At 42.7% G+C, this 9,553-nt stretch overlaps 1 protein-coding gene across 4 annotated transcripts in view; it reads left to right on the forward strand.

Moving 5' to 3' along the window:
- Positions 1–9,553, forward strand: part of NCS1 (neuronal calcium sensor 1) — an 86,798-nt gene that overhangs the window by 58,550 nt on the left and 18,695 nt on the right. The window lies entirely within an intron of this gene.

Here is a 9,553-nt window from a genome sequence, read left to right on the forward strand (position 1 = left end):
GTGTCCAATTTGTATTTACTTCTCTGTGTACACTTAACTCCTTTTAGTAGACTAAAATTCCTTGAGGGCAGGGACTGGCTGTTTTTCTTTTCTTAATCTTTGTACCCACAATACTTAGGATTGCATCTGACCTTTGGTTAGGTGTTTACTGAATTGAATTGTTTTTGGAATATTTCCAAGCATTATGTACAAGGTCATCTTTCTATTTACCCGTCTACAAAAATGACTTTGGGCTTCTCTTTCCCAAATGTGCTTGAGTACTGCTTGTTCTGTGTGGCTCAGAATGGTGAGTGGTCACCATTTAATAAAAAGATGGAGAAATCTCTAGAAGCAAAACAAGTTTTTTGAACATTCTCATGAAAATCAGGCGTCTCTCCTGTTGAGCAAGCAATCGAAAGGAGGAGGCACCTTATTGGACAGGTTTTATACTTTAAATAGTCCTTAACACAAACAACCCTCCCACCACTGACCCTCATCCTCATTGGCTGAGGGTCTTACATTCTAAACTCAGGAATTACCCAAGAAATTGAATTTGACCAATAAGTACATAGTTGCCCATATTTGATGGAAGTAGGGAGAAATGATGTCATGGGAAGATAGCAGGAAGGGGACCTAGGTATGCCCTTAAGTCAATGCTCAGGGACCTTCAGGCCTACTCCAACTTTGAAGAAGATGAAGCCTTACTCCATTTTCACAACTGCCGTGAGAGATCTCACTCCATCTCGTTCAGTTCCATGACTGTTCACAGATGTTTTGATGGAACAGTAGAAAACCCTGGCTTTCCTCATTCCTAACCTGCTTAAGTTGTCTGGGCTTATTAGGAAAGGCAGAAAATTGCTCTGACTAAGCAAGGAATTGTAAATAGGAAATGTAGGTCCATCATGGTGGGAAGAATGGAGACCTTTTCCCAGGCTGGATTAGGAGAGGGATATTGAAATCTCTGGGCACTCCTGTTCTTCTGGCAACTTCTCCAGGCAAAGGAACTGTAGGATGTGGCAAATGGAGATCTGCTGCTCAAAGGGACCAGGCTTGTTTGGAAAGTAGGGGTTGGGGTGAAGGCAGAGATCTGAGGTCTTTAACCCTGGAATTCAGAGTAGATTCTCAGTGATTGCTATACCCACAATTTGTATCTTAGCATCTCCATCCACCTAGAGTACTAGGGGCAGATTAAGCCATCCCTTAACTAATGACTGCCCATAGGAAACTTCCCCTTCCGAATCCCATCTTTACATTCCATTCCTGTGATATTTATCTTATACTGACTTATGAAAGCTTACACTGTACTGAACATTTATTTATTTATCTCCTATGATCCCTTAGGGAGCAGGACCTATGTCTCTTGTTTCCCTTTATTCTCCCTAATTTAGAACCTAACTGAGATTCCTTAGACCAGTGAGTGCTCAATAAATGTTTGTTGAATAAATGGGAGAAAATTACAGAGATTCTATTTCTTACACCTCTGGATTCAGACCCTATTGCTTCCTAGGGAAGATAGGCTTCCATAGTCAAGGGTTAGGGAAGACATTCCCTTGAGTGCTGAGTAAAAGAGGGCAAGTCCTTGACAATATGACATTGGAGAAGTACTTAAAGGATCTGGCCTTTCACACTCAGGTTTTTGGGAGAAAATGAAGGGTAAAGGGAATGGGAAGAGAAGAGATCTGTGTTGGGAGGGGATGAGTGTGGGAGGAGAGCAGTATGCCAGGGTTGCTCTAGTCCATTTCCTAGGGAGGGATGAGAACAGCCCTGAAGATCCAAGGCCACAGCAGCCCTGGTAGACCCAGGCTGGGCAGTGCTTAAGGGAGAGATGGGACCTGAATCCAGATGAGCAGGAATTGTCTTTCCTTCCTCCCTGAGCTGTGACTCTGCAGCTCTAAGGCCTCTGCCTGGTTGGCTGCTCATCTGTGTGCAAAACACAGCATGATTCCTGCAAGCCCAACCAGCTGAGAGGGAACAGAGACATATTCCCCATCTTTGTTTCCTCTAGAGACAGAATGAGGAGGAGGAAGTGCTACAGATAGATAGGGTGCAGGGCTCCCTGTAAATTGAAGTTCTTTTCTAGAGCTATCTGTCTGGGGGAAACCCTGGATATGGGATAAGTGTGGTCAATTTTAGGAGGGAAAAACATTCCAGTCCCCAGAGGCCTTCTTGCTTCTTCTTTCTCTTTCCTTAGGATCTACAATGCTTCTTCTCTCTATAAGTGAGGACACAAAGGTGGTGTAGAAGATAGAGTCAGAAAAAAAAAAAGAGTCCAAATCTAGCCATATTCATTGTGTGACTGCTGAGCAAATAACTTTCCTCCTCAATTTCTTCATTTGTAACATTATTTGTGCTTTTGTAGGGAATGAAATGGGATTTTTTTTTCCTTTCTATCACTTTGCATATCTTAAATGGCTATATAAATGCTAGCTGTTATTATAGGTGATTCTAGTATAGTATAGGTGATTTCAACTTTTATGGAATACTAGAAGTGTCTTGTGTGTGTATGCACACACAGAGAAATAGTTAATTTTACAGATGGGATAACCTGGTCTCTAAGCCAGATGTGACTTGTCCAAGATCACACAGCCAGTTAGTGTCTAGAATTCAGGGCTTTTGTCTAGTGTTGCTTATTGTTCTGCTTATGCTCTAGGATCTGGGGAGGAGGAGTGAGGCAGGAGAGGGAACAATGTTCTTTCTCTTCTTTTTTTGTATATACTCCTGGCTACCCCTCAACACTGAGTCTCAAGGATGCTTTGGCTCCCCTTTCTTTCCCTTCCCTCAGCAGAGATGCTCTAGAAGTTACTTATTTTCTCTCCATCCTCACAGGAAAGCTGATATATCTGTTCTCCTTGTCTTTCTCCCACTCTGGCTAGATCTAGGAGGTCAGGACCTAACAGAACTAGGACCAGGACTGGACAATCCTACCCACCTACCACATCTGGGTAGGGCTCTTGGGCAGGATGGTTGGGATTTACTCCATCAGTGAAGACTTTTCCTTACAGGGAAAAAAAAGGGTGGGAGGAACTAAGGGGTAGTGAGTGATGGAGTGAATAAGATGGGGTTATGGTGCAGTATGTTTCAGATAAAAGTCACAGGACAATTGAGGCAATAGGGAAAACCCCTCTCTGAGATTTCTTCATCTGTAAAATAAGACCATGGGACCTCTAAAGTACCTTTCAGCTTTTTGTCCTAGGGTTCAATCTTTCTGGGATCCAGGTTGGGCTGCTGAACTTCAGAGCTACCATTCTTATCTGCTTCACTCCCCACTGAGTTTTCCATACTGCTGTGCCTTTTACTAGTCTTTTCCACTAGTCAAAACTTATCCATCCTATATACCTTGAGACTGCCCACTTTGCTTAGTGACTATAACTACACCCAGGAACTAATCTTCATGGAGAATATTAATTGCCACTGTGAGTTAGGTCATATTTTTACAAAACAGATTTGCATTTTAACTGGAGCCTTTAGTGATGGTGGTGGTGGGAGGGCAATATCTTAATCCAAAGAGCTTATAACAAATGACGGGTTTTTCGGGCATTGTAAGATGCTATTCAAGAAAGGAATATAAAGTTTAAAATGGAGAGACTTTAGAGATCATCTGGTCCCCAGCTTTTTAAACTGTGGGTCTGGACCCCTTATGGGGTCATGTAGTAACTGAATGTAGGGGTCATGAAATTATGATTTAATATCAGTAAATGTTTGATTTTATACCTATTTCATATACCTATATATCCGTGGTTATGTAAAAATCAGGCAAAAAGGTGTTGTGAGTGGAAAAAGTTTAAGAAGCCATATCTAGTCTAACAGCTCATTCTGCAGATGAGGAAACTGAGGCTCATAAGAGGATTGATTTATTTCCAGACAAGGAAGCCATAGAGAGTTGGTTCTTTGGGTTCTCAATCAAGCTCAGTTTTCAGCACACCATACGTTGCTCCTGCTCCTGGGAGCAGGTGGGACTGTCACCTCCCTCAAGTACCACTGAGGAGGTGGTTGCCTCCATGTAGTAGGAGCCCAGTTTGCTGCTCAGCCATGTGCAGGCAGAGCCCAGAGTACAACTCCCCCCTCCACTCCTTTCCAACCCCCCTCACATTCTCATGTACCAGCTCAGTTCCCCGCCCCCAAGGGGTTTCTGGGAAAATGAAACTGGCAGCTGGGGAGGGGAGCAGATTCCAGAGACAGTGCCAAAGCCTCCAACAGGGATCTAGCCCAGGTGGTGGGTGGGAAAGAATACTTCCAAGCATGTACGCTCCCCTGCACTCGAGGCTCCCCTGTGGAGATATATGCCTCTGTGGGGGGGGGGTGGAGAGGGGATGCACTAGGAGCCGTTGTCCTGGGAAAGGCTGGGCAGGATAGATGTCCAGAGTGGCAGGTGCACATTCTCTTCTGGATGGTCCCTTTGCTGCTTGATAATTCCTTGACTTGATCCAAGAGGGAATTGAGGGCAGTGAGGGCCAACCTGTCTTCCCCACCTGACTTCACAAGATGGGGAGGGTGAGGAATGCTTTATAAGCAGGGGAAAAGCTGGAAGCTCTTTAGGGGCAGCCTTCCCCGCCTTTCTCCCTTCCCCCTGCTGGTTTTTGATTTCCCTCTCTCCTGGATCTCCCACAAGAATAGAAACAGAAATTTCAAAAAACAATTTGTCTTCTCCTGCTGCTCTGTTTCCTCTTAATGGCCCCTTCCTGCTTCTCATGTGGCTGTTATTATTACCGGTGTGCCCACTTAAGCCTGCTTGGAGATCATCAGGAGAGTGGGTGGAGTGGGCTAGTGTGAAAGGAGGAGGAGGAAGAACAGGAGGAGGAGAAGGACCTGGCATTCTTTGTTAGTGTCCTTTCAGGCACCTAAAAGCACTCAGGACACCTGGCTTCAGCTACCCGTGGAACAAGTCTGCAAGTTCTGGCATTGTTCTCCTGGGGTGAGGATGGGAGAAACTGAGGCCCAGAGGATTTGAGCTACTTACCCAAAATCTTAGAGGGAACCAGGAATGGTAGTTAATGGAAACTAGAACTCCTGATCTGCTTTTCCTTCTCTTACTCCTCCCCTCCCCCCAAGCTCTTTCCACAAATATCTTTCCTCTGTCATAATTTCAATCTTTGTGCTAAAAATGTCCCTTGGATCATTCTGGGTTTGGCCTTGAAGCCTAGGGCTGTAATGGAATGAGATTAAAAGTCGGTTAGAGAATGCCTCTCTTGGGGGCCTTTTTTGAATCATCTGCCACCCCCACCTGCTGTTAGATTTCAGCCATGCCCACGGTTGAGATAGAGAATTGGGCTGTGGCTCCGAATTCTGATGCCTCCATTTCCCTCATCGTTTCGACATGCATGAAGAGATAGCATCTAAATAGTGCTTTAAGATTTGCAAAGAACTTTAAAAATAGCATCTCATTTTATTTTCTCAACAACCTGAGGATGTAGATGCTCTTATACCCATTTTTTCATTTCGGGAAAACTGAGACAGAGGCTTGCACAGCTAATAAATGTCTGAGATTGGATTTGGATTCAGGTCTATCTGACTTTAGGTCTAGAGTTCTATCCTCTGTCATTTGGCTGCCATCAGATATTATTGTGATTAGTAAGTACTGATCAAGCAGAGCCACTGAGACCAAAAATGTGTCTTCTGCACAGGGAAATTTTGTCAGGATTTTTGTCAGTAATTTTCCTTTTACTTAGGTCATATCATGAGATCATATATTTAGAACTAGAAGGGATCTTAGAAGACCGTTGAGTATGAATTTTCATTTTACAGATAAGGAAATTGAGGTACAGATACATATATAATATATAAAACACACAGAGACACAGTACTTTTTAAAAATGACTTTCTCACATAGCTTTTTAAAAATTAAAGCTTTTTATTTACAAAACATATGCATGGGTAATTTTTCAACATTGCTCCTTGCAAAACTTTGTTTCAAATTTTTCCCTCCTTCCCCCCACCCCTTCCCTTAGATGGCAGGTAGTCCAATACATGTTAAATATGTTAAAATATATCACATAGATTTCTGAGGCAGGATTTAAATCTCAATCTTTCTCACTCCAAGTGTAGTGCTATATTCATTAATCTGATGAAGCCTGGATAGAAATCCTGCATTGAGAGAGAAGGCTTCTTAAGCACAGTGGCTCAGAAATAAGCTTTTCCACCATGGTGGTTCCGATTGCCAAGTCTCCTTGGCACTAGCAAAAGGGCAAAATGCAGATGTTAGAACTTATGGTTCCTTTCTTAGCCATATACTGTGGATTTAGGCAGTCTAGTCACTGCCCTGGCAGGGAGTATATAAGGACTCTTTTGGTCTGAGAACTTAGCTCAGAATTAAATTCACACCATCATAGTACTTTGATTAGTGAAACCTTGACCTGACTCATCTCTATCTCAATTTTAGCTCCTTTTCTGTCCCTGACCTCAAATACCTGTCTAACCCTTTAAGCTATGGCATCCATCCTGGTGTTTTCTCTGCTCTTGGTTTCTGTGTCATGAATTTCTGAATCAGGAAAAGGGGAAGGAGAAGAAGAGGGGAGGGAGTTACAAAGTAGAATCAACAAAAATTTTGAATGGAGCATATTCATTTTCAGAGGAGAGCAGTGGAAGAGAAATATGTAAAATAGTATGCTGGAGTCATAGGACCTGAGTTCATAGGATCATAGATTTAGATCTGGGAAGGTCATTGAGACCAACCCATTCATTTTATAGATGAGGAATCTGAGGCTCAAAGAGAGTGAATGACTTGTCCATCCTCCTTCCTCTCACATAGCCAATAAGCATAAGAAGTAAGATTTAAATTTAGTATTTCTAGTTGCAAGTCCAACACTCTTATCTATTATTACACTGTTGCTGGTTGCTTAATCATTACTTAGTTGGGTCCGACTGTGACCTCATTTGAGTTTGGTGGGGTAAAAATCATGGAGTGGTTTGCCTTTTCTTTCTCCAGCTCATTTTACAGATGGGGAAACTGAGACAAACAGGCTTAAGTGACTTGGCCAGTAAGTGTTTGGATTGGAAGATGTCTTCCTGATGTCAAGGCCAGCGTTCTATCCATTGCACCACCAGCTGCCCTCCATTTTCAGTAGTGTCTCTTCTAGTGACTATGATCTTGGGCAGATCACACAGATGATTTTCTATCAGTTTCCCCTCTGTAAAAATCAAAAAGTTTGGGCTCAGCATCCTCTAAGAGCCCTTCTTATAAACCTGTCACTATCCTGTAATAGTGGCAGCGGAAAGGATTCCCACTCTAAAGCTTGGTTGCTTTTCTCCTATCGTTCCCTTCTCCCCAGATCTTTTCTTTGCTTAGGACAAAACTTCAGTCCGTACCCCTCCTGGTTCAGGGGGAAGAACGATGAAACTCCAGGAACCCCAGACAACCCTGAAGCATCAGTCATTTATTTCAGCAGTTGAGAGTCCTCTGGGTGTGGGACTAGGGGTGGGGGTAGGGAGCGGGCTTGGAGCTTGAGACTGCCCTCCTAGTCCTGTGCTGTTTGAAGCCTGCTAATTCGGGCCTTTGCCACAACTAGACACTGTTTTTCCTCCTCACTTTGTGATGTGCCGCAAATCACAGTCTGGTTGGATGAGAGCCAGGAAACTGCTCTCTCTTCTTTGGCTGACGTCAATGCCTCCCCCACTCAGATCCATTTTTCTTGGGAAGCTCCAGCAGCCTTTGCTTCTGGCAGCTTGAGGGGTGGGGCAGGGTGGGGTGGGGTAGGCAAATTTAGTGCAGGGCAACCCAAAGTGGAATCCAAAACTGGGTAATAATCAGAAAATCGGCCAGGCCATTGTCTATGGTGTCACTTAAAAAACAAACATACCAGAATCATAACATCCCACAAGATAAAGAGATGCCACCATTTATAGTCTGTCTTCCTCATTTGTTAACTGAAAAAATTGAGACCATGTGAATTAAGTAGCAAAGCTTGTATATGGACCTAGATCCTTCTACTCTAGCACTCTTCCCAAAATTTTATCCATTCCCTAGAAACGAGAAATTAGTAGGGTGTGGTCAGCTTCACTGCAGAACCGTGCGGAGAGATTCTATTCTGTTCTATTCATTCTATTCTTTAGACGTCTGAGATCTCACTTGAGAATCCATTCAATTGTTTAACATCCTTTGCAGTAAATGAAAGTTTGTCCTGTTGTCTAACTTAATCTATCCTTCTGCAGTTAAAGCCAATTCCCTCTGTCTTCACAGCTGGTAGGGAATCATTCTCTGTAGATTAAAATTACACTCTTGGGGGTTTAGACTGGTTTAGATTTTATTATAAAAGATGGGAAGGGAGTGGATCAGGAGTGAGGTCTGAATAGGAACTGTGTAAGAGGATGAAGAAGGTCTAATTGGGTCAGTCACTCTGCTTGGTCACTAGAGATGAATAACATAAAACAGCTCCCTTTATTCTAAACTAACAACGGCAGTCTCAGCATTAACCAACTCTGCAAACTGAGGAGTGGGAGATAAGATTGGGGGGATGGTAATAATTTCCTGAGGTCCTCCTCCAGCATTTGTGTTGAGTCTTTCTGAAACAAGGAACTGGAGAGAAAAATACAACAGAAAGTAAATGTTCTTTGAGAAGATAATGGGAGAACCCTCGACAAATCTGCAGTCAGGCAGAAGACCCAGCTGTGTTTAGCTGATTGCAAATAGAAGTTATACTTTATTATTTATTATCTGCTTTATATTTAGTTTCTTATTCTCACCTTTCCCGCTGTTGGCTTTGTGAAAGGCAGCCACTGCAGTGTTAACCCTTGACAAGGAAATAATTACAGACAGATCAAAATTTTCTAAGCTGTGTCCTGGACTTCTGGGGTCCATCATGGCTTGTCAAAGACTCTGTGGGCTATTTCACAAATGGAATTCAGTTGTTGGTGTTGGGGCAAAGATTCAGAATCTTTGAAGTTTTACATTTATGTCAGGATGTTATTTCTGAGCCCAGGCCAACAGAATTTCAGGGTTACAAAGGACTTCAGAGGCCTTGTAGTCCAGCATGTGTCTGAATGAGAATTCCTATCATGCATCCAAACAACCAATCTTTTAGACTTTACTCTGAGGTTTCAGCTTTTAAATTACAACCTCACATTTACTTTTTTTTTTTTTTTTTTTGGCTGAGATAATTAGGATTAAGTGACTTGTCCAGGGTCACAGCTAGGAAGTGTTAAGTGTCTGAGATAAAATTTGAACTTATAATAAAATCCTGACTTCAGGGCTGGTGCTCTATTCACTGCACCACCTAGCTGCCCCAATACTTACCTTTGAACCACAAATTTATTCCTTAATGTCTGCAAGGATTATATCATTATATGCTATGCTAGAGCATAGCATAAGGATTGCCTCCTTTAAACTATAACCTCCTGGAGGATAGGAACTATGTCACATTTCTCTTAAGTCTCCTTTAGCACCAAGCATAAGCTAAAGGTATATAACAGGGACTGCTGTTCTTTCTTTCTTTTTCCTTTCTTTCTTTCTTTTTCCTTTCTCTTTCCTTTCCTTTCCTTCTTCCTTTCCTTTCCTTTCCTTTCCTTTTCTTTCCTTTCCTTTCCTTTCCTTTCCTTTCCTTTCCTTTCCTTTCCTTTCCTTTCCTTTCCTTTCCTTTCCTTT

The sequence above is a fragment of the Sminthopsis crassicaudata genome, chromosome 2 (assembly GCF_048593235.1).
Source record: "Sminthopsis crassicaudata isolate SCR6 chromosome 2, ASM4859323v1, whole genome shotgun sequence".
NCBI classification, from domain to species: Eukaryota; Metazoa; Chordata; class Mammalia; order Dasyuromorphia; family Dasyuridae; genus Sminthopsis; species Sminthopsis crassicaudata.